The 25,019-nt window shown below is 32.9% G+C and overlaps 1 pseudogene across 1 annotated transcript in view; it reads right to left on the bottom strand.

Annotated features, from left to right (window-relative positions):
- Positions 1-3,381: 3,381 nt before the first annotated feature.
- Positions 3,382-25,019, bottom strand: part of LOC143388989 (cordon-bleu protein-like 1) — a 39,098-nt pseudogene continuing 17,460 nt past the window's right edge. The window contains exons 2-6 of the transcript XR_013090093.2: positions 20,089-20,244; positions 19,579-19,653; positions 6,700-8,213; positions 4,709-4,887; positions 3,382-3,679 (exon numbers count right to left, since the gene is read on the bottom strand). The product of XR_013090093.2 is annotated as a cordon-bleu protein-like 1 (transcript). The remainder of the gene's footprint in view (positions 3,680-4,708; positions 4,888-6,699; positions 8,214-19,578; positions 19,654-20,088; positions 20,245-25,019) is intronic.

Raw genomic sequence — 25,019 nt, 5'->3', positions numbered from 1 at the left:
CTTTATTGTGTCCTCTACTTGCAAGTTTCCTTTTTTTGAAATTAATAATAAAAAGATGGGTTTGGTTCTTAGGTCTATTTATTCTAACAACTGTGGGTAGAAAATGAACTGGCATTAGACAATTTTATCAGTTAGGACTCTTAGTTTTCAGATACGATCAACTTTAAAACTTAAGAAAAAGACTGGTCTCATTTTTGGGACTTAGATTGAGGAGCAGAGTGAGGCTTCTCCTGCCAATGCCTGGTGACTCACGCCTGATCTGGCAGTACAAATTAGGTGAGATGTGAGGGAGGATCCCTCCTCAGAACAATTCCTGTTCACTAATAGTATTAAAAACAAGTACATTTTAAAAGGGAATTGCATGTGAAACAATTTCTTGCAACCACCCCCATAACATAGGTATGTTAATTCAAGTTTGCAGAGAAAATAATTTGCCCAAGAATCCCAGGATTTACAAGTGGTAGACCAGAGATTTAAACTCAAGATCTTGGCTTCAGCAAGTATTGTGTAGTGCTATAAGAAAAATAACAGGAGGATTGTTAACTGAAATATGAAGACTGTGGGGGCAAAATCTTTCAGAACCTTGTTGGAATAAAAGGCAAGTTGCTAGAATATCAGTGCATGACTCTATGTCAAGAAAACACACAAATGCAAATGTTTGTCCCAAACAAACCTGTGTACATATATTGGATATAAATGCATCTATCTAGGGATTCATATCAAAATATTAACAGCCACTATCATCAGAGAGGGATGTGAGATGATGGGGACAAAAAAAGGGTGTTTCATACTTTATTACATGTTACATATAAACTGTAATTTTAAACTGTTCTAAATAACCTCATTGAGGGAGGAAAGGCAAAACACAATGTCTAGATGCCAAAAATTAAATATGAAACTCAAAAAAGTTTGATTCTAGACCATTCCTGTTTCTTACTTTTACTGTGACTTGAGGAAATGATAGGTGAAAACTGTTCTCAAACTTCTCAAAGAATAGAGATGGTAACATATTCTAAAATGGTGTGGACAGGAAAACTTGTTAGATCATGTGTGTATTAATGCCTCATTTCCTCCCAAGTCCCACGTGACCTTTAAAACATTAAACTGCTTCTAGAATATATAGAACCTACAGTTGAAACAAACACTTGTTTTCACAGTTTATAAAATAAAATACAATTGATACCTCCTATAAATTTCATCTTTCTTTGTTGGTTCCTAAAGTAACCACTAGCAAATAAATGTGTGCGTATTTTATTTTTTTCAAACTACACAGCCACAATATATGCCATTTAGCATATTTTATGCTTTATATAAATGGTATCATAAAACATACCTTTTCTGAGTTACTTTAACTGTCTTTGCTGACCCATGACTCTAGATTGTTGTTGGCTCTGTTACACAAAAGCCTCTCATGGGAGTGTTCCCAATGTTGAACACTCATTAGGATCACCTTCTGTTGTATACAGGCTGCCATGAATGTTTTTGCAGATGTGTCCTTACACACACTCATAAGCAATTTTCTGAGGTGACAAGAGAACTTAGTTTACTAGATACAGTAAGACTGATTATTGTGCCAGTGTCTCTCCACCAACAGTAAGAGTTCCCACTCTTCATGTACTTAACACTTGATATTTTGAAACTTGCATTTTTTGCTAATTTGATGTAGTAATTTGTGTTGAGTTACTATTTCCCCAACATCAATGAAGAATATTTTTTTCTATTGGTTTATCAGCCTTTTAGATTTTCTTTGCATTTTTGTTTTATAAAATAACCCTTTATTTTGAAAATATCTTTTGGCGTTTTGACTTTGTAGTACTTAGTGTACATACAATTTCACATTTTAATGGATTTAAATTTATCGTATTTTTAAAATATCTTTATTTTTATGTGGTGCTGAGAATTGAATCCAGTGCCTCACACATGTCAGGTGAGCGCACTACCATATGAGCCACATCCTTTGCCCCTGGTGTCTTTCTTTAATGGCTGTGCCTTTTCATTTTATCTCAACATTTTTCTTCACATGCTCAGGTCTGAAAGTAGTGAATATGTTCTTTTTAAGTTTTAAAATATGACTTTTAAATGATAAATCTTTAACTCAAACATATGATTTTTTGCATTAGAGATCCAATTTTTTTCCCCAAGCAATTAACCAATTAGACAAACACAATTTTTCAAAAATTAACTCATTTTATCTACTGATTTACTTATGAGGGTCTCATTCCAAGTCTGATTCAGGGAAAAGAACAGCAAAATTTGGCCCTTCAGATGTCCTTGCCATGTATCAGGAGTGATGCTAAACATTTTATATGTTCAGTCCCTGGTTTTGCAGTAAGAATGTCAGGGCTTAAATGTGTACTCAGGAGCCCCAATGAATGGTAGACCATATAGTAATTGTTTGTTTATTGGCCAACAGAGATGTGTTTCATCAGGTGAGGCACACATATATGCTGATAGGCACAAATTACATTTGTAACAAAAGGCACCCCCAATATATAACTTGCTTTCATTAAATAGGAAAAAAAATCAGTACCTTTTAAAGAGTCACATATCCCAACAGCTTTTGTGAAAACCAACATAATGTCAGCTTGTTTGAACAAAGCTTTTAGAATGAGCAATTCTTTAAGCAGGGAAAAGACAGCAAAAGGCTCTAGTCCCCAGGCTCTGTTTTGCTTTACCATTTTAGTATTCATGTAAATATATATTATTATTTAGAATATTAGCATCTGAACTAAATAATGACCTATTTTAACTAAAACCAGGATGTTTGGAACTTCCAAATAGTCTGAAGTTTTCCAATATGGACATAAACTAGCTCCTATTCCTCTTTCTATATTAAATGTGTCACAATATAACATTTCACAGGAAGATGTTTAAGGCTCTGGCACATAAAATATGTAATTTGTGTGATAAATTATATACAGAAAATATTTAAAATTCTCCTGTGCAACTTGAGCTCTAAACATTCAAAAACCAAAAGTGTTCCATGTTATAAAATTTTAAAATATATTTCCTCTAAATTTGACACTGATTTGTAATTACATAAAATACACATGTCTTGCATAATGTGATTCCTCAAATGAAAATAATTGAACAGAATATATTTGATACCACTAGTTTTCTAGATCATCCTTTCTGAACAAAATAGTCTTTCATATAACTCATAAATGTTTTCAATTAAACTAACACTGATGCAACAAATATCAGATCTGTTTTCCTATTCATGTGTCACACAAATATGTCTATAAATCTTAATTTATATTTGTCTCAGTAAACAAAAGCAATAAAGAATGTGTCAGTAACAGATATCAATAAAGGGTGCTTATTTCTCATTTGAAAAAAAATGAAAGTCATTTACACCTTGTTTGAAAGTTCTAAAGCAGCATATTTAGCTCTTAAGAAAAAAAAAAAACGAAACAATAATTATAAATTCTAATAATTCTTCTTTTGACATGAAAAGCCAGAGCACAAATTCTTACACTTTAATAGATATTATATTAGTGTACATCTGAATATACATTTGCCACCGTTCTCTGTTGGTAGGAAGCTGGTCTGTGAAGTGGAAGCAGTGAAGTTCACCGTGGCGGGGCCACACTTAATGGCCCTCCTGGGCATCAGAGGACATGGAATGGCTGAGTACCGGCCTCCCGTTCACAGATATCGTATTTGGTGGAACAGTAACCTAAGAGAAAGAAACATACTTTGCATCCATCAATTTAAAATGGGACAGCTGTCAAATTTTCAACAATTAGCATATTTTAACTCTTTTTAATTGAAAGTGTTAATATTCAGCATTAATTATTTCAATAAATTACAAATAATAAAAGATAAATGTTCATTTCACCATGAAATGAAAAACCAGAGAGTTGTTATTTCTACAAAAAAACAAGTTAAATAATCCATTAACACATTTTCAGCTTTATAAAATTACCAAATCAACATAAAGGACAAGAGCACAAACAGACTGTAGGCCAAGCTGTTAAAGAGCATTTTTAGCTAGATTAATTCTGGCTCCCCAAGAGTGCTTTGGAAAATGCAACCAAGTAAAGTAAATTTAACAAAGGAATAATTTTACAATTTTTATATTGATAACATGTATTATCTTGATGTTTCATTCTCAGTGACCTCTTATTCTTATTTATTTAAAACAACAATAAATGGTTTTAAAAAGCACTTTTCATCTATAGGGCTAAGAAAGGTCAAATCTATGACTCTTGTGCATAACAATTGTGGAGACTTTGGGATTTCTTTTTAGTAAATAAACTCCTAAGTTTTGAAATTCTTTTGAAAGTCAATTTGTGAACCGTTAGTGAATAAAAACACAAAGAATTTTCTAAATATCTCAAAATTACAATTTAAAAGAATGTAAGGAAAAATAATGTGGATCCTGAATAGTGGAACTTGACTATTTTGAACATAAAATGAAAATGTTTTTTTTAATTGGTTGTTCAAAACATTACAAAGCTCTTGACATATCATATTTCATACATTAGATTCAAGTGGGTTATGAACCGATGTGATTCTGCAATCTGTATTTGGGATAAAAACTGGACTCCTTCAGTTTATAATTCAAAAATGACCCCTAACATAAAAGAATAAACTTCTGGCATCCTCTCAATTAGGATTTAAATGCTAGAAAAAAAGTTTCCCTCAAGTATTAGTTTGACAACATTGAAAATAATCTCACTGTCACCCATCTGATAAAGAAAACTTACCTTTTCAATTTGGCAGCAGCCTCTCCAGAACGGATTGCAGTCAGTAAACTGTGTCGGATCCGTTCAGGGTCAGGGCTTTGGAATGTTAAAGAACTTTGTCTCTTAAGGGTGAATTATGGGCAGTCAGCTGGAGTTGGTGTTGAGAATTTTGTTCATTATGTGCAGAGTTATTTTGCTACAAAAATAAATGCACGATATTTATATGAATTCCAAGGGAAGAATAGTTCAATTTTGTAAAACGTTTTTTAACACCAATAGTTCTTTAAGAATTACCATTTGCCCAATGGGTGATTTAGATATGGCTGTTTCTTCACCCAATAAATTCTCTTTGCTGCCAAAGCTGAACTAGAAGACAATGGCATTACTTTACCTTCCCTTCCCTTGAACAGAGGAGGCTAAGGAAGAAAAATGGTCTCTCTCTTTCAAGGATACAGTTTACTGTGTGAAGTCAAATAATACTGATATTTCCAATACATGAAGTTGACTAGAAGAGCCAAACTAATAATCAGAAAATTCTACAAAATTAAAAATAATCCATGTTCATGGTTTCAACATACAGGTTGGAAAATGATTATTTTTGAAAGCACAGTCAAATATTGACAATTTCATAGTGGTTAAATCTAAAGTATCTTTTAAAAAAGGAGTATTAATTACTACATGTAAATATTTGTTTTGTGTTTCAGGAAGTCATGGGGACTTTGGTTGGCTGTTTTATTTTTCCCATGAGGATAAAAATAAACATTAGTAACTTCTAAACTGAAGAATCAAAATCTTAAACTTCTTAGAAAGGAATATTCAGTATCAGAATTAACTGGCAAATCAAGTAATCTTAAACATGTCTTTTTCCAACTGCCATAAAAAATAATGAGTTAAACATGGTTTGGACAATGACTCAAAAAATGCATTATCTAAATCAAAGTTCCATTGTTTAGGAATGGTATTCCAGTTTATGGAAAAAATGCAGGTTTTATTCCCAACTCAAGAATTAAAGTCTATATCATGCATCACTTCCTGATGCTTTAACAAATAATAAATGTAAATATTTTCCACTATAAATATTGCTTTAAAATTACTGAAAAATATTCACTTGGCAGTATGGTTAATGTTCTCCTACTCTAAGAATGTTTGAAAAAGTAGTGTAAAATACTTCTGGAACCATCACAGAAATATGAAAGTATTCTTTAAACACCATCAGAGTAAAAGTACACAAAACATTTCTTAAAACTCACATGCAGATTATCATGAGTCACACTATGAATTTCATACCCTCATTGCCTATACAGTCTGAACCTGGCAAAATACACTATTTAGTTGACTAAGCATCATCTCAATGACACATTTTTTGGTAAGTTGTTAAGGCTAGACAATAGTTAGATGATATTTTAGTCAACACATGTATAACTGAAAAAAAGTGACCTTAACAAAATGGGGAATTAAGAAAGTTACACTTTAGAACTGATTTCAATTTGAATTAGTTACATGCAAAAATGTATGGTCAGCTGTGAGGTTGAATGAATGTAATGGAAAAGGAACAGCCCAGGTGTTGGGTTACTTTATCTAGTCTTTGATACTGCTGTTTCATATAACCAACACTGTTTATATTGCATTATATAGTACTATAAAACTTGAAGAGAAAATGAAGTAAGCCAGGACATCCAGAAAAACTAAAAACGAATTAGCAAAGAAAATAGTTCAAACTCTAAACTAGTAAATTAACAAAGCCTATGAATGAAGAAATTTAATATCATTACTAATAATACAATTATATAATGACAACCTTATAGTAATATCTAATCAAGTTATGTGAATAATACAGAGTAAATAATGATATTTATGTATTACTTTTTTCCCTATAGTAGCATGCTATCCTATTAATAAGAATTCAGAGTTCAATAATGCACAAACATACCAACATGCTTGTTATCCACTATTTTAACTAGGTTCCATAATAATCTGAATACTTATTTTTTTAAAAGGTAACATTAACCTTATCCATCATATCAATTTGTGGGATGTCTGTACACCTGTGAACACAGTAAGTCTTCCCATCCTCTGTGTGAGCTGGAGGTTGGGTGGATGCAATCACACTGGGTGACTCGGGCCATGCCTTACTGAAAGACTGTGACCTCTTCACAACAGCAAGGGCAAATGGCGAAGGAGCAGAACTTGAATAGGTCTTGGGGCACCAAAAGTTTTCAAAATATCCAGTTTTACTGCTGCTACCTGACTAGCGAGAAGAAGCATAGCCTTGGGAGCTATAGGAGGAGGAGAGGTTTCAGCAGGTTTCTGATTGATGATGTCATCTTCCATCTTTTTAATTTGAGTAGTTTTACTTAAGGGAGAAAGTGTCTGTTCTGAAGGAGGTAGTGTGTCCCTTTCCATCTCTCTTTTTTTTTTTTTTTGGTTAGTTCCTTGGGGGAATGATTAGGGACAGTATGGACATTCTTGGCAGCTACAGATGTCACACACTGACCTGATACTCTCTTCTGCATCTGCAAGAAAAAAGATCTTGGTTAGGCCTGGGGATTTGAAATCCAAGATTTAAATTTCAATTCCAAAATATTGTTTATTTCTTCCAAATTTGGCACAAATGGAGCTGTGCCAGTGTCTCTAGTCATTCTGGGAGGTTTCAGAGGATCAGTCACAGCACCATCGGGTGAGCTCACAGCCCTGTGCAGCTGTTGCTCTGTTCTCAAGTTAGGCTTTGGTTTAGAATCTAGCGGTAGCTCCCCTGGGCCTTCAGAAGTAACAAGGTCTTGTGTTTGCGGGGCCACCTCCTTCACATTCCCTGAAGCATGTATCTTTTGATCATCTTTATACCATATGGTTTCTGATTCCCAGTTTTTCAGTATATCCAGGGATTTGGGAGGTACTATTTTATAAGTAGTCATTCCAATTTTGGGTATATACTCTCTTGCAATTTCATTTGAAGGTTTTGGCTTGGGATTATAGTCTTGTCTGTAAAGTGGCAGATTCTTTAGGTAAAAAGCAGCTGAATATTTATCAATTCCATCTATATGAGACAAAGGATCATCATTGCCTTGTGCACAAGCTGGATCTTTTATGGCAAGTCTGTCTTCTGAATATATGACTGGGGTGCTCTGAATCCTCAATTCTATTAAGGTAGTTACAGAATTTATAGATTTAAAGATAGGTGTTGAGTTGGTCTGTTATTTGAAGTTTGCACACTTTCATCAACTTTGAAAGCAGGCAAATTATGATCTTGGTGATTCCCAGAACTGTTGCTGGAAGGGATTGTCTGAATTGCATTGTCATCTTTTCTGCACCAAGCTGATTCAGTTTGTGGTCTGGTACTAATGGTGCTGGTAGATGATTTTCCTTGAAAGTTATAACAATTTTATGTGCTTGATAGCTTGATTGTCTGTCAATTTCCATGACTGTGTCCTTATTTTTTGCTTCCCCTTCTACATTGATTTCTGTTCTCCTCACTCTATTTTTCATAGTATCTTCTGTATTTGTTGTAAGGACAATGATTTCATTCTGAGTTATGGAGAGAAAAAATAGAAAAACTCAAGTTTACAATGTTTGCCTCATCCAACCTATCATCAGTTGGTTTGAATGCTACAGATAATCTTTATATCACTAATTATACAAATTCAGGCAGTGGCATACAGAGAAAGCAGTAAGGGCTGTACACTCAAAAGAATCTGAGTTTTGAACCTCTTTAACTAATGTGGCCACATGTTAAATAATAATAACACAGCTTCATTTTGCTGACACATAAAGAGGTGAAAATATGTTGGTTTGTTTTACAGTACTGTGGATTGAACCCAAGGTCTCAAGCTTGCAGGTAAGTGCTCTACCACTGAGTCCATCCCCAGCCCTTTGTTAAATTTTTAAATTTTGAGAATGCCTTAGTAAATTATTGAGGTTTCCCTCAAACTTGTGATGCTGAGTGGCTTGGATTATAGGTGTGAAAATAAGTATTCTAAATAATAGATATAATTATATGTAAATGATACAGATACATACACACACATCTATGTATGTGTACATATATATCACTTAGGTAATATTTTAAGATAGAATATTGTCTAGAATAGGCAATATAGAGAAGGCATCTATGCTCCAAAAAATAAGTAAAGATTTCATTTTTCCATCATTGTTAATGAAGAAAGAAATTGATAAATTCAAAAATTGTATTTTTTTCTCCAGAATCTTTTTTCAATAGCCCCTCATGTAAATTTATATTTCATATCTAGTATTAAAATAATCTCAGTAAATATCATTTTTAATTAAGGCAAATGACAGAAAACATTACCTTTAAGAAAGTAAAGAACTGGAGTTATAGCTCAAAGGTAGAGCACTTGTCTAGCATGCACTAAGGCCTTGCTTGGGTTCAATCCCCAGCATCACCAAAAAAAAAAAAAAGAAGAAAAAAAATTGAAGAATTAAAAACAAAAAACAGTCTATTGATTGTCATGTTCATTGGGTGTCCTTACTAAAGTCTTTTGGAGGAATTTGTTTTTAGTCATAACATGGTTGATTTCAACCTTATAAAAACAAAAATGTTAGTTTTAATTTTTCAATGTGGGGGAAAAAAGTATCCTTATTCTTCTAGAGTTGTAGCCCAAGAGATCTGTGACAGTCTCCCTCTTAGATCCTGTTGACTTTTTCTCTAATTCTAGTTCATATGACCTGAAAATGCAAATTGCCTGCCAATCCCTGCATTAGTAGCAACAGCTTCTACTCCACAGGATGGCAGAGAACTGGAATAGCATCTGGAAGGGTGCAGGCATTATGAACATGCATCCATACCTAGTAAGCACCTGCTCTGAGGCATCGTTTCTCCTGCATGATGACCAGTAATCTCCCTTTTGAGATATGGGAATGGCTTGCATAACACTAATAAGTGGCAGGCCTCAAAAGTCAACTCATGAAAGATGTCAAGTATTTCTCTATAGTTTTATCATCATCCACTTTTACCTAAAAAAGGATGAGATCAAATACAAGCCCTAAAATTGGAGGAGCTACAGTAAATAGTTTCTCTGAAAACAAACAAACAAAACCATGCAAGCTATACCCAAACAAAATAAGTCATGATGTCAGGTAAATTTTTATGTAATTTAAAAAAAATTCACATTTTTAAACATCGCTTAAATGTACTATTATTTGGTCATAGCAGCTAATATTTGCATTACCAGATTCCTATATCAAGTATGTCATTTTAAAATAGAATTTATTTTTATTTTCCCATATAAAATTCAACTGATTATCACATTATGTTCACTATTTGAGTGACTTCCTTTCTCAATGACCAAGAACTGAAAACTTTTGGGATTTAAAAATTAAGAATATGTAAGATAAGGAAGCAAAGAAGAAGCAAATTTCTGATTCTGCTCTTAATTAACTTGGTTAAGTATTTAATGTTTATATGGAAAGCACTATTCTGAACACTATTATGAGCACAGAGGAATGTAAGACATATTTTTTGGCAACAGAAAATGAACCTAAATGCAATTATCAAGAATATAAGTAACAGTGATTGTTTATGAGATTGTGGGGGAAAGGGTATATTCATACATTGTTTAAAGAACCACAAATTAGTACAACCACTCTGGAAAGCAGAATGGAGATTCCTCAGTAAATTTGGAAAGGAACCACCATTTGACCCAGCTGTCCCACTCCTTAGTATATACCCAAAGGATCTAAAATCAGTGTACTACAATGACACAGCCACATCAACATTTATAGCAGCTCAATTCACAATAGCTAAGCTATGGAACCAACCTAGATGTTCATCAACAATTGAATGGATAAAGATATTATGGTGGGTAGGGGTGTGTGTGTGTGTGTGTGTGTGTGTGTGTGTGTGTGTGTGTGTATACATTATATATATATAATGGAAATATTATGATACACACACGCACACAATGGATTATCACTCAGTCATAGAGAAAGGTTTTATGACATTTGCCAGTAAATAAATGAATCTGGAGACTATCAAGCTAAGTGAAATAAGCCAATCCCAAAAACCAACGGTCAAATGTTCTTTCTTATATGTGGATGCTAATCTACAAAAAGAGGAGGGGAGGAGAACAATAGAAGTTCATTAGATTAGATAAAGGGGAATGAAAGGCAGGGAAGATAGTTAGGAATAGGAAAGACAGTAGAATGAATCTGACATAACTTTCCTATGTACATATATGAATACATCACAGTCAATCTCAACATTGTTTATGTCCACAAAACTGGGATACTAATTATAATAAGGTATAATCCATGATTATAAAAATATACAAAAATAGATTCTACTGCTATGTATAACTAAAAAGAACAAAAATTTTAAAAAAGTAAATGAGCCTAAATATATTTTCTTCTTTCTTGCTGTTTCTTATTTTCCACTGACTATATTTTGAAACTGGATATTATCCAGTTTCAAAAATAGAAATATTTTCCAAGAGGAAGTAAATCAATGTAAAAAATATAAATTAAATTAAATCCTCCTTAACAAACACTAATTTATTAGTTTTATATTCCAAATTTGTTTTTTATATTTTCAGTGGGTTAGACCTACTGAATCATTGAATTTAGCTCTAAATTTTTCATCAACATTTCACAATTATTCCCAGTGATTTTCAGGCCTGGAAGCTTAGAATAACCACTGAATTTATTAGCTAATTCCTCCTCATACATATCTGACAAGAGTCTTACTTGGTCTGTGAATGGCCAAGTTATTTTCCAAGGGTGGCCAATAGAAGGAGAACGTAGCTTCTATACTGCAATGTCTTTTCTCTACTCAAAATTAATATAAACATCTACAATCTGACCAAAGGATGGTTTAAATAAATGTATACTGTAGGTGAAAAGAGAATAAAACCACTTTGGGGATAATAAATTATTTATTTTTAAAATCACCTAAAGTTGACAAAAGGTCATTGCAAAGTGTGTGCAAATCAAAATAAATATTACGTAAATGTACTGTGACCCCAGCACTAACTTGATGTCAAAATCTTTGAAAATGGGCTGGGGATATGACTCAAGCGGTAGCGCACTTGTCTGGCATGTGTGCGGCCCGGGTTCGATCCTCTGCACCACAAACAAAGATGTTGTGTCTGCTGAAAACTAAAAATAAATATTAAAAATTCTCTCTCTCTCTCTCTCTTTAAAAAAAATCTTTGAAAATAATATGCTAAATCATTTTTTCTAAGAAAGAAGAAGCTTTTAAATCATGATTTCTCAATAGGAATGCTACTGCCATCACAGTATATGAAGGGAAAAAATTATCAAGATATAAAGAATTGGAAATGATTTACACATGGAGAAATGACATTCTCCATGTGTCTCAGAATGGGACTGTACATTTGAAGTAAAGTCAATCAGCAGCATACACATTCAAGTTAACATATACATACCAAAAAAAATGAAACTGACATAGATATACAGATAGCATTAGGACTATGACTTCTTATCCAAATATGAATACTATAGTATTATGTTTTTTACGAATATTTACTGTTTTTTTATGTTAACATAGGTTGGGCTATCAGCATTCATAAATCACTTTCTTCTTATTCCCTTGAAATATATCATTGTGCAAGATCAAATTCTCTTACAAGATGATCCAATTCAATTGAAGAGTCAGGAATACAAAACTGCATGGCTTCTAGGAATCATGTAACAAAATTAACAAAGTGGTAGGATTTAGATGGGAAATTGGTTTTTCTGCAAAAATGGGATGAGCATAGACCAAATGATAGAATGGAGGGAACTACATCATAGAAAAAAAGAAGAAACTGTCTTGAGATGGGAATGAGAATTGGGGAAAGTGTAAATAAGATTACATAATTAGATGGTTTGAGCCTTGAAAATCAGGCACATGAGTTTCATCCAAAATATAGCAACTTGAGTATGATGTAAAATAGGACTGTGCTACAGAATTAGAAGGAAAACAGAAAAACAGAACAGAAGTAGATGCATAGAGGACATTGCTTTTAAGATCTAAGGTTGAAGTTCGACAATCCCTAAGACTTAACATCATCATCAATGTAATGCATTGGAGAGCTAAGAGCATACTTTGGAGTAGTACTGACTGAGTTAAACTCTAGGTCCATCAGTTATTAGTTGTGGGAATTAATATCTTTGTGATTCAATCTTCAGTAGCCTATATAGGCTATCCATTTATAGGCTATCCATAATAGCCTATAAATGAGGTGGCTATTAAATGACTCAATATATAAGATTAAATGAGTTGATATGTGTTAAGGATAGTCCTTGGCACATCATTGTCTACCAATGTATAAATAAGCTGTCAGTGTTTATAAAACCCACCATTTTCTTTGCTTGGGCCCAAATCGGACTTCAAATTTCTTACACTGCGGGCTATCATATCTTCATTGCTTGTATCATACACAGTACTGTGTGACCCTCTGGAAGATATGATATTGTATATGTGTATACTATTCAAACTCACACAATAAGAAAACAGGCATTAATTTCCAAAGACAGATGGACTGAAATAACCATCTCTTTCTGCCAAATACTGAAAATTTAAAAGCAAAGAAAAAATTACAACTGAGAGGAAATGTTTCTGTGAAACCTAATAAGTTTTTTTTTTTTTTTCATATAGTGGTCCTATTACACAGAAAGATATAAAAAGCTTGGGAAAATGGACTCATTACCAAAATAGTGTCTTTATTTTGATATTTTTGGTTATTTGTCTTTTAATGAAAAAGGAAATTTAATCAAACATTTTTGTCTTGCATCTAGCATAGTCAATTATATAAATCGTACTTGAATTGACCTCATTGATTTTTTTTCTAGTGACAGAATGGTTTAATTTGGAGACAATCCCATGCAAATTATGTTAAACCTCTGATGAAGATGATTTATTTTATTTGGCTAATTTCATCTTTATTCATGGTGTTGCATCTCAAACATAATATATGTGAATTCACTATAGCTTTAGATACCTAGGATAATATGAAAAATGCCTTTCTGCATCATAAAGTTGACTGTAAAAATAATACTGGGGATTTTAACTTATACTCTAATACAGAGACTTGTTTTCATATGCCAGTGAGTATTTGATAAAAATTAAAAATTAAATGTTGCACTTAAGTCAAATAAGTAATAGGCAAAATACACAAAAACTCTGATTTTTGAGTCATGCAAATTATGGCTTATATGACACAGGGATATTGAACTAGTAAATTTGATAGATTTTGAACACAATTATAGACAAATAGATATGCTACTAATAAACATTTTTTATGATGATGATGGTAAGAGTGGTAGAATCTAAACAAAAGGAACTGACTCTATTTGTATTTCAAATATCCGATCTACATTTTAGAAGAATAGTACTAACTAAACAAACTGCCAACAACACTCTGGCATTCAGACTACCTATGGTCCATCTGTGTTTCTAGTTTCTTGGTTTTCTTCCTTGGAGTTTTGAGAGGACTCTCTGCTATTGATGCCAAGGGCTGAGTCAGAATCATTTTTCAGTGTATTTGTTATATCAGTAGATGTAAAAGGAATGTCTGGTGACTTCAAAGAAATATTTTCCACCTCATCTTTAGGCCCTTCACTCAGTTCTCCCTTTTATTCTATTTCTTCCAGGCTATAATCAGAGCTAATTCCAGCTACAAAGAAATGCATATATAATCCTGAATATTAATTTGTTTCATTTACCCTATGTAATCCTAGCAAGGAAGGAATATTTAATAATTAGCTGAAGTCTTTAAATCAGGTTCAAAATTAGTAGTGAAATGTTGTTCTCATGGTGAATAATCATGTTAATATATAACAAGATTGTCTCACATGTATATAATCTTAAATAAATTGTATTTATTATTTAGGATTAAATAAATACAATTTATTTAGGATTATATGCATGCATTATATTGTGTCACTCTAGGTTTTATTCGTAGAAGATCATTTAGTATTATAAATGTCAAGTTAAATATTTCACTTAAGAGTATGTTTTTAAAAATAATTTTATATCCATGCTGTAAAAATCAATGTAACTTAAACACAAGTTTATTTTAAATGCAAATTAAACAAGCATGAGATTTTTGCACATGAAGTTTGACTCAGTAGTTATCAGAACTTGAAAATTATCTGAACCCCTTTTGAAAATACTCAAGCTCATATCCTACTCCACAGCTATTAAATAAAAATCTCAAAAGGGGGGCGCCAAGAATGTTTAAGATTCCCCAGGTGATTCTACTGTGCAACCAGGGTTAAGTGATCTAAATGCTTAATATGTTTTTAATCTGGAAACAAGTATTAAGCACTGATAATTTTTAATACCATCCAGTTTGATTCTCAGAGGCAACTTCCTCCAACACTTTTTTCCTGTCTATTGTCAGAAACCATAACATGCACACATAAGCAGACACCCATATTCACATTTCCTTTTCTGCTGGTTTATTTAATATAAATAGAAGTATATAATACCCAATGTTTCAACCTAGCTTTTGTTCCACTTATAATATCTTAAATATCATATACTAATGCGTGTAGTTATCAGTGGTTAACTTTTTATTGTATAAAAATATGTTTTATCATTACTTCTTAGTATTGACAATCAACGGTACTATGATAAAGTTGGAGACATACTTAGAAGTTGATGTTCATAGTAATGGTAAAGATGAGCTGTGAAAATAAATTTAAACCAAACACTAAGGTCCTGGAATTTTCTTAAATAAAATTAAACATCCAAGTCATGTTTTACTTCAAAAGGAGGGAAATATGTTACAGCATTGGTTTATAGTGATCAGCACATTCACAAAATTTAATAAAAATTTTAAGGTATTTGAAGTTTAAATTACTTAAAAATATAATTTTATCTCTTAATGTGGAGACAGAAAAGTATATTCATTGTGCTTCTTAAGAAACAGGCATTGAGCCTGGATATACAGTTTAGTTAAAAGCTTGCCTAGCATGCTTGAGGCCCTGGATTCCATCCCCTGTCTCAGGCAGTATTACATGACTGTAGTTCCAGCACCTCAGGACGATGAGGCAGGAGGACTATGTGAGTCTAGGACTTCAAGGTCAGTCTGGGCAACATAGCAAGACCCTGTTTCAAAAACAAACAAATATGGGGTACTTTAAATTAAAAATAAAAAATGTCCCAATTAAATTAGAGTACTAAGAAATATTTAAAAATTTAAGTGAATTTTTATGTGTACATATTTTGGCAAATGTTGCTTTATCACCACATGTGCAATAGCCATTATGATGCCTTGTGCAATATTATATGTCTATAATATCATATCATAGTAAGAGTGTATTTATATAAGTTGAAAACTGTGTACTGAGAAAAATAAAAGCCCATGATGGCTCAGATGTAGAAGTGTTTTATACATGACTCTTCAGTATGTATTCAGGTCTTTTGAAAATTATATTAACTGATGTGATGTTTAGCAAATTATCCATCATTATTCCTGTACTTCTCATGCTGTCACAAGTATTTCAGATACATAACTTTTTTTTTTTTCCAAAGTATAAGGTCCTCACTGAGAAACTGGTCTCAATTAAGGTATAAGGCATGAGTAAGATGTTTCAATTTTTTTTTGAATTTTTCTGGGATGATTTGATGGTTGTAAACATCATACCAGCTTGCTTAAATATATATTTTTATCTGCTTGAAAAGCATTCCTATTATTAAAAGTCTTATAAAAGGCAATAATTATTTTCCACCCATGCATGATAATTATTCATAACTGTGGGATTCATTATGTCATGTGCCTACACATTATGCACATAATTTAATCAATCTCATTCCCTACTACCTGCCGTTTTCCTCCACTCCTCCCTCTCCTTGATTGGCTTCTCTAATGATCTGCCTTCCATTACTATTATTTTAATTAGTACACTATACTTATATGTAAAGGCAGTATTTATTGTGGTATGTTCATTCATGGACGTAGCCTGCTTTGATTGATTTCATCTACTAATACTTTCCATGCCCTCAGCTCCTCCCTCCCTTTCCATCCCCTCCTTCTACTCCCTTTCATTTGCATGAGATCCCTTTTTCCCTCTAACTTCCATATGTGAGAGAAAACATACAACCTTTGTCAGAATATCTGAGTCTGACCTATTTCACTTAGAATGATATTAAGAATTTCTAATCACCCAAGAGAATTTTCAGTCTGTTTGATTAGCAAAGGTAAGTTCACACTTTGAAAAAAAAAATCAAGTTTATTTAGTATGTGCCAAATTCTAGCACTAAAATAAAAAAAAGAAATGGGGAAGGGGCTGTGAACAATGAATAAGTTTCACAAGTGTTCTATCACAACTATTTTATTTCAGGTTTAAAAGTTCTAAAGGCAGCATATTCACTTTCAAAAAACATGGTGTTCTAAATCTTAAAGTACTGTTAAGAATTCTCAATAATAAATATGAAAAAATTATTTAAATTGTTTAAAAATCAATTGAAAGTATAATGATTGAAGTTTCTTTTATTTTAGATAATTTGAATATTTTAACTTATTTTTTCAGTCCCTTTAAAAATAGCAAATACTGACCGAAAAGAATATTTTTTAATTACTTAAAATTAAAAAGTAATTAACATATGGAAAAGAAATGTAGCTACTTAAACTTCCAAAAGACATTTTTGTAAGTCTGTAGCATTTTACTTGTGAAGTCATTAAAGTTTAAAATTTAACTAGGACTTTTAAGATATCTATTATATTTGTCCTGGGGATCATCAAAATGGCAAAATAGCCTGTTAAATACTATTCCTTTGCAAAAATATAATTGTGTTAAATTAATCCTATTCAAATAGAATCCTTTTTTATGGTATTCATTCATTCAAATTTGCTGTGTCACAGCATTGTTGATGCTACTAGAATTGTTTTTCTTTCATCCTTGGAAAATAATTTCCATTCAGTAAAATTCACACTGTTCTTTGGATTTTGATGGACTGATATAGTTGTGTAAATACAATTACCACCACAATTAAGACATAGAAAATTGTATTAGTCACCTAAATTTCTTCACACTTCCTGATCTCTGGCAACCATTATCCCTATAGTTTTACCTTTGCAAAAGTGTCACATAAATAAAAATATAACATCTAGGCATTTATATCTGGCTTCCTGACTTAACATAATATGTTTTAGATTCACCCATATTGTGTGGATTCATTGCTGTTCCTTTTTATGATTAAGTAGAAGTACTGTATTCTAATACATGGATGAACTACAATTTGCCCATTCTTCAGAATGGGGACATTTTAATTCCTTCTCATTTTTGGCAATTCTGAATCTAAACTATATTATATATAGTAATTTCATTGAAAATAGTAACATTTCAAAGTTCCCTCAAAAAAAGTAAGAAGTCAAATAGAAGGTAAAAGTCTACAGAATTCCTAAGTTTATTAATCTTACATTGCATCATATTCATTTATATAGTTTACTATGGTAAACTCTAAACATGGATGAAATTTCAAGTGAAAAGAAATTCCTATTTCTTTATGAAACATTCTTACAGAAAGGCTTCACAAGTAATCAAATCTATACTGGATGATGTCTTAATCTGCATAAAACAAAGCCACAATCAGGAAAGGCCTGACACCTACATGTCAATGATGCTATGGCTGCCTCAGGCATTCCAGGGCCCTCAGAGAGAGAGGCTTCATCTGTCAGTTTGGGAACCGTGCTCTGTTCATGACTGAGGAGCCCAGGGCCCAGGTAGGCTTCTGCCAAAGAAGCAGATTCTGTAGAAATGGCACTTAGACAACAAAGTTAAGGCAAGCAGAGACCAGAAAGCATTTTCAAAGAAATTAGATTTCTGAGCTCACAATTATCCATGCATTAAACAAGAGGACAAAAAGAGAACAAAGGGAGAGAAACAGATACTGAGCAGAGTTTAAATAGCATGCACATCTTTTTCCAGTACTTCAAAATCTTCTAATTTCACTATACATTTGCTAATGTTATTCATTACATTTCCTTTGTAGAATAAGACGGTATCATTGATATTATTCTGAAAAATATCATTATTAGTTATATATTAGAAATATTTTAAATCACAAACACAGGAGTAAAGAATTCTTATATATATATTAATTTCCAAATTCCTAAATCATAAAGATTAAAGATTCAGATTAAAATTTAGATGCTCCTGGACTTTTTCAAATTTGTGAAAACAAATGCTAAAAATTAGTCATAATAAGTATTTTTCGTACTTAACAAATTATCCCCATGATAAGGTACTAGTATATAATATTCTGTTTCTGAATCACATTTCCAATCTATTGTATTCATTTATGTCTAACAAATGCTAAAGGTGAGAAATTTTATTGTACATCTTTTTATAAGGGCCACTAAGTAGCTATTATTGAAAATATTGGAAATGGTATTAGATTGAATCATTCTATTTTTACTAGAATTTTACTTATTTGAGGAGAACTGATAATGCAAGTTATATAATAGAAAGTATTTTCAGGGTAACAAATTTTTACCATTACAGTAGGATACCTGGTCATTGAATTCATACCTAGAAGCATTGTTTAAAGAAACTATGCTTATATTTTAATGTAAATTTTTCCCCCAAACATACTAAATGTTTCTAACTATGATGTGTCAGTACTCTTGGGAAGGAGGTTAACAAATGTCGACCTAACATTGAATAAGGAAAAACAAGAGACCAAACAGGGAAAGTTCTGCAGGTATAATTCCAGAACTGAAATGCTGATCTTGTGCCAGTTTCAGACTCTAATCTCTTCTCTTGGGGGGAATAAGGGAAGGAGAATTCATTTCACGAAAAACATTTGGGAAATGAGGTCAAAGAATCTGATCTCTTTCAAAGAGCATTCTAATTAAATCCATTCCTCAACTGTCATGGAAATTCTTTTTCAATACTGACACAGAGTGGAATCAAGGTGTCATACCTGGACTGGATGGCCCCTCAGGGGAGCTTGTTTCCAAAGCACTGTCTGGAGGAATCCCATCTACTAACTGCAGGGCTAAAAGGAACAACACAACTTATAAACAAGCCTCATACATAAAGCACCTTTACAGCTTCACTGTAGCTTTTTTAATACAATCCAGAAAGAATTGAGCGTTGACCTTGCTAAAAGTCATTTTACTACCCAACTGTGAAATGACAAAATTCCACTTAGATTCATTCCTCTTACTATATAAGTCAATCCTGGAGTGGCAATGTTTTCTAAATAAGTTTACAAATTACAATCTGCTCATTTTAGGAAAATGAAGCCATATAATTTTGTCATTTTATTTTATGTTGCAGATTCATAGAAAGCAGTCAAGTGAGAATAATCAGGGACTATTTATAAATCCTAAATGTCATTATTTAGTAAAAAGACAAACATATATCATTTATGTTTGTATGAAGCAGAACATAATACAAATGGTAGTGTTAATGGGAAAAGTAACATTACCAGTCACTCGGCCATTTCCATCACTTGAACGCTGGGCTGCTTTGGAGGGTGGGGAAGGTGCTTTTCACTTTGTTCTCCTCAAAGATGAAGTCCCCAGATGGAGGAGCTACTGAGCTGCAGTGAGCCTGTTCTCACTATGCCTGCTTCACAGGGCCTCTGTAAAAAACAAAACCATCAAACACAATCCTCTATTTATTTATTTGTTTATTTATTTATTTATTTTTCTTTGAGTATTCTTCTGTTTATTTTCATAAACATTAGGTGTATTTCTTACATCATCATTTTATTTTTTTCTTTTAAAAATGCATATACTTTTAATCATGCATATTTTACAAAATATTTTATCACATCTTACCAGTTCTTTATGACAACACTGATCATCATCATTTGTGATTAATTATTTGTAAAGTTGGTTTTAATATCCCTTCCCATCCCTATATTTAGAAATTGCAAAGACACACATCTTATAACAAATCCATCATCTACCAAAATGAAACACAATAGTAATTTATTCAAAAAATAGTTATGGAACAAAAGAAAATCTCTGCAGAAGTAAGGTAAAATGTAAGGAAAAATAAAATATGGCCCTCCTCAATTAACTTAGACTAGGACAGGGGACAAAAATGAAAATAACAAATTGAAATGTAAAAGGCTTTTGAGAAATACAGTTAAAAACTAACTTTTACAGAAGAATCAGAGAAATTATTGAATGTAAAGTAAGGGTTAAAAAGGGGAAGAATACTGGTACACTAATAGCTGGCTTGGTTAATCTATCTCTTATTAGCACCAGTGTATCAGTGGAAAATGTTTCAAGAATTTATATTTACCCAACATAAGGTCCTTGAGGTCACAGACTACAAAAGGCTACTGCTCACATTCCTGGCAGGTGAATGTCTGCAGAACCTAGGACTATCCTGCCTCCTCAGGCAGATTGATGCCTCCTGGCCAACTGCCACACCATCTTTGCTCTTTCACTTATAACAAAACTTTGAATTGTTCATACTTTATTTCTGCAATTTCTCTTTTCCCACTTGAGTTTCCCAATTAAACTTTTACCAACCCTTGACCCATTAACACTTTTCCTATCAAAATCACCAATGACCTTGACCACAAATAAATCAGTGGTCATTTCTCAGAAGTCTTTTTTTTTTTGACCTGTTAGCAGCAATAAACACACATGACCTCCCTTCTGTAGTGCTGTTTCTTACCCAGAACACCACATTTCTCACTTTCAACAGATCCATACTCTGGCTGCTCTGCTTTTTTGGTGCATTACGTTTCATCTTCTGACCAACATTTTTGTCAACAGAACTTTGGCCATATTCTTGTTAATATCTATACTCACACTTTCTTGATGATTTGTTACCTTTAAGTTTTATATACATGCTGATGATTCTAAACTCATGTCTACTCCATCTGATGACCTGTTTTGGTCTCCACATCAAGGCCACTTCAACTTAGCACGTCTAAACCTGAAATCTTAGCAATCATTCCTTTTCTTCCTTCTACCCCAAACGCTGTACTTCTCATGGTCTTTATCTCAGCAAAGAGCAAGTCATTTTTCTATTTGCTGTCATCTCCTCTCTCATCATCCATAACAAGTCTACCCTGTTGGCTCCTCCCTTAAAAGACACCAAGCATCAGCTTGACTTCTACCATAGAGTCTGAATCATTGACAACACTCTAACAGGGCTCTGCTTCTACGCTGCATGCCTACTGTCTTTTCTCAACATAGCAGAAAAAAAAGGATCCTGTTAAAGTGTGTAAGTCACTTTAGGATGTTTTGTTCAAAACCTTCTAGTGTTTTCCCAATTGGCACAGAAAATCTAAGTCCTTTTAATTGATGTCCTGGTTCCTAGATGTCTCTGACCATCTGCAAGGACAGAATAGCTCACTCCAGTCACACTGGCATTTTTGCTGCCTCTCATGGTGCCTGGAGATTTCCTGGGATGGCTACCCTGGCTGTTCCTATACCTAGAACATTCTTCCTTCTGATAGCTTAATGTTTCCCTCCCTCATTTCCTTCTGGTTATTTCTCACATGTCACCTTTCAATGCCTTCCTCCCAGACTCCAAAATTTTCTATCCCATTTTCAAGCTTTATTTTTTTACTATAAGCCTTTAACAAATTTTGGCTTATTTACTGGTTTATTATCTGCTTCCACTGGAATTGGCTGTAAGGGCAGGAACTTGTTTCTCTATTTTGCTCATTGCTGTAATACTGGAACAATTGTTTGGCATACAGAAGTTTCTCAATAAATATTTAAGTGAGTGGAAAATGAATTCTGTATTTTCTTCTTCATGGGTAAGAAGTCTTAATAAACTTGGACTAAATGTTTGTGTAAATTTGGGTCATTCCACTCTTACAGGACCATGTATGTACATCCAAGCAAAATAGTCCAATACATAAGAAGTTCTCTGTCTTTGGGCTTTGCTACACATCCAGAAAAAAGTGATGAATTTACTATTTCATAACTTTCTAATGCTTCTGCCAGAGGGAAAAAAAACCTGCCCCAAAAGAAAAAAAAATGATTTAAAAGCTATCATCATTGCCAACTGTGTGAGATACTAAAGACAATAATGGATCACTACAGGGACAGAAACACAAGCCTACATGGCAGATTCTATACTATACAAACCCCTCATTCATAATTCCTCTTAAGGAAGGACAGATAAGGTGGCTGGTGCTCTCATCATCCCCAAAAATATTAAACTTCTACCATATCAGTTGGTATATAGTTATAGCTAGCCCTTGCCATCGTATTACGATGTTCCCTCTTTCAGAACTCAGACCTCTAATAATCTAGCAAGAAAAGAAAACCTGCCACTCAAACTCAGATTTTGATTCTGAACCACTAAAGTCAATTGTGATTGACTATTGTGATCATCCCCCACCGGGAGGTCATGGGATGGATCCCCAACAGACCTATGAAATAATTCAAGAGAAGGATCCTCAGTAATAAACAGATGATATAGAAACATAGTGAGAAATTAGCAGTAAATACTGATTTGAGTAGATTATAATGCCTCTGTGGTCTGAAACTTTCACTTGATCTCTTACAGTATTAGCAAATTCAGAGAAACTCAAGGAGATGGTTAAATGCTAAAAGAACATTTTAAAATATTTGTCTAAAAATCTAAAGATGTTATTTCTTGAGAAACTGACTTCAGTTTAGCCTTATTCAAGCATCACTCTCACTGCAGACCTGGTTTATTAGTAACAATGCAGTAAAAGCACACCAAGTAATGACATCTTTGATCTCCCTCCTTAGTTTCATGTTTCTCATGTTTTGACTGATTGCTTTCATGAGGTATATAATAAAAGTACTTCCACCTTAGGCCATATTCTCAATCACTGTCACTTATGGATCTCACCTATTACATGCTAAAGGCAGTCATGATATGAACTTCACAGACAATAGTGTTTAAGAGCTAAAGACTTTCATAATACAGTAAAGCAGACAGCATAGAAATTTTAAAAATAGAGGAATTTTTATACTCACAAATTCATGTGAACATATCCATAACTCAAATACACAATACCCACATATTCATATATTTATCAGTCTGAAGATACTAAAATAAGCTAGCATTTTTGTACAGAATATGCATATTTCTATGAACAAGGAATTTGAAATTTGTCAGAATAAATAAATAGCATTTATGAAGACAATTGAGGGAATGCAAAGCTATGGAAGCATATACAGTATAATCATTCTAGAAAACACTGGTATAAATGGGTGTACATTTCTAGAGTTGCAGTTGGAACCACAGACCCTCAGAACAAGGACATTAGTAAAGACATGATTCTTACTAATTGATATGAGGTAGAACTTGTGCCTGTCATAACTTGATTCCATCTTATAATTAATAGTGAAAACTTGCTAAATAAAGAGACAAAATATAAATGTAACAATTAGTATAAGATTATCCAAAAGCAGGAGTTCTAAATTAATAAGAATTGTGAGATTAGATAATCAACACAAGATTAATAATAAAAATGTAAATTTTGAGATGTAACACCAGTAATTGCATTTAAAAAATAGCTTTATATTTTCAGTCATCCTATGGGATACAGAAGAGGTTAGTTGTTATTATAAAAAGAGACTCTCAGAAAAGAGCTTCAGTCAGCTAAGGTAACAGCCAAAGAAAGTTACTAAAAGTCAAATTTGAAGTTTTTTGGGGTTGACTAAAATATCACTACTAAGAAAACCTGGAGGAGTACTTGGTCTTGAGGAAAAGATGGTCTGTATCTACTGAACATATCCTTCTCTTGTGTGAAAGTCTGCAGGAAAATATGGAGTATTTACATTAGAACACTTAAGTATTTCTTGGTTAGATTGTAGCCAAGAAAGCTGGGTGTATTTAGATATGTATACTGTGTATATATCCCAATACAAAAGATTGGAAAGGCTCCAAACACAGGATTACTTACAGCTATAAAGTAGACTTCCTAAATTACCACAGTTATTTAAGTAATACACAAGTTTCCATTTAGAATATATTCTCCTGTATCCTTCAGGATGCGCTCCCAATAGTCTCCAAGTAACTGTACTTTTGCACTGATCAGAATTCAATCACCTAGTGTGCTGAAGGTGTATCTTTTTAAACCAGAGGGAGGTTCATAGAAGTTTTTATGTTGGAGGATAGCTCACCATAATGGTGATTCCCAAAATAAACTATGGGGTGAACACTAGGGGCAGAACCAAGAAACGTGTCATTTACTGTCTCTGTGACCTTCAGTCTCATCATCCATAAAAAGTAACCATATCTATGTTAAAAGGTGCTGTGGTCCTTAAATAATCTCAGCATATATAAAATGGTGCCTAATACACAGTACATGTCCCATTTTTATCAGCTGTTATTACATGACATGTGAATGTATTCCGTAAACAAAATAAAAACATGATAGTTATTAAGGTTAAAGTGAAA

This window comes from Callospermophilus lateralis, unplaced genomic scaffold (genome assembly GCF_048772815.1).
Source record: "Callospermophilus lateralis isolate mCalLat2 unplaced genomic scaffold, mCalLat2.hap1 Scaffold_43, whole genome shotgun sequence".
Classification (NCBI taxonomy): Eukaryota; Metazoa; Chordata; class Mammalia; order Rodentia; family Sciuridae; genus Callospermophilus; species Callospermophilus lateralis.
The sequence above is the reverse complement of the archived record's forward strand: the minus strand, read 5'-3'. Positions and strand labels throughout refer to the sequence as shown.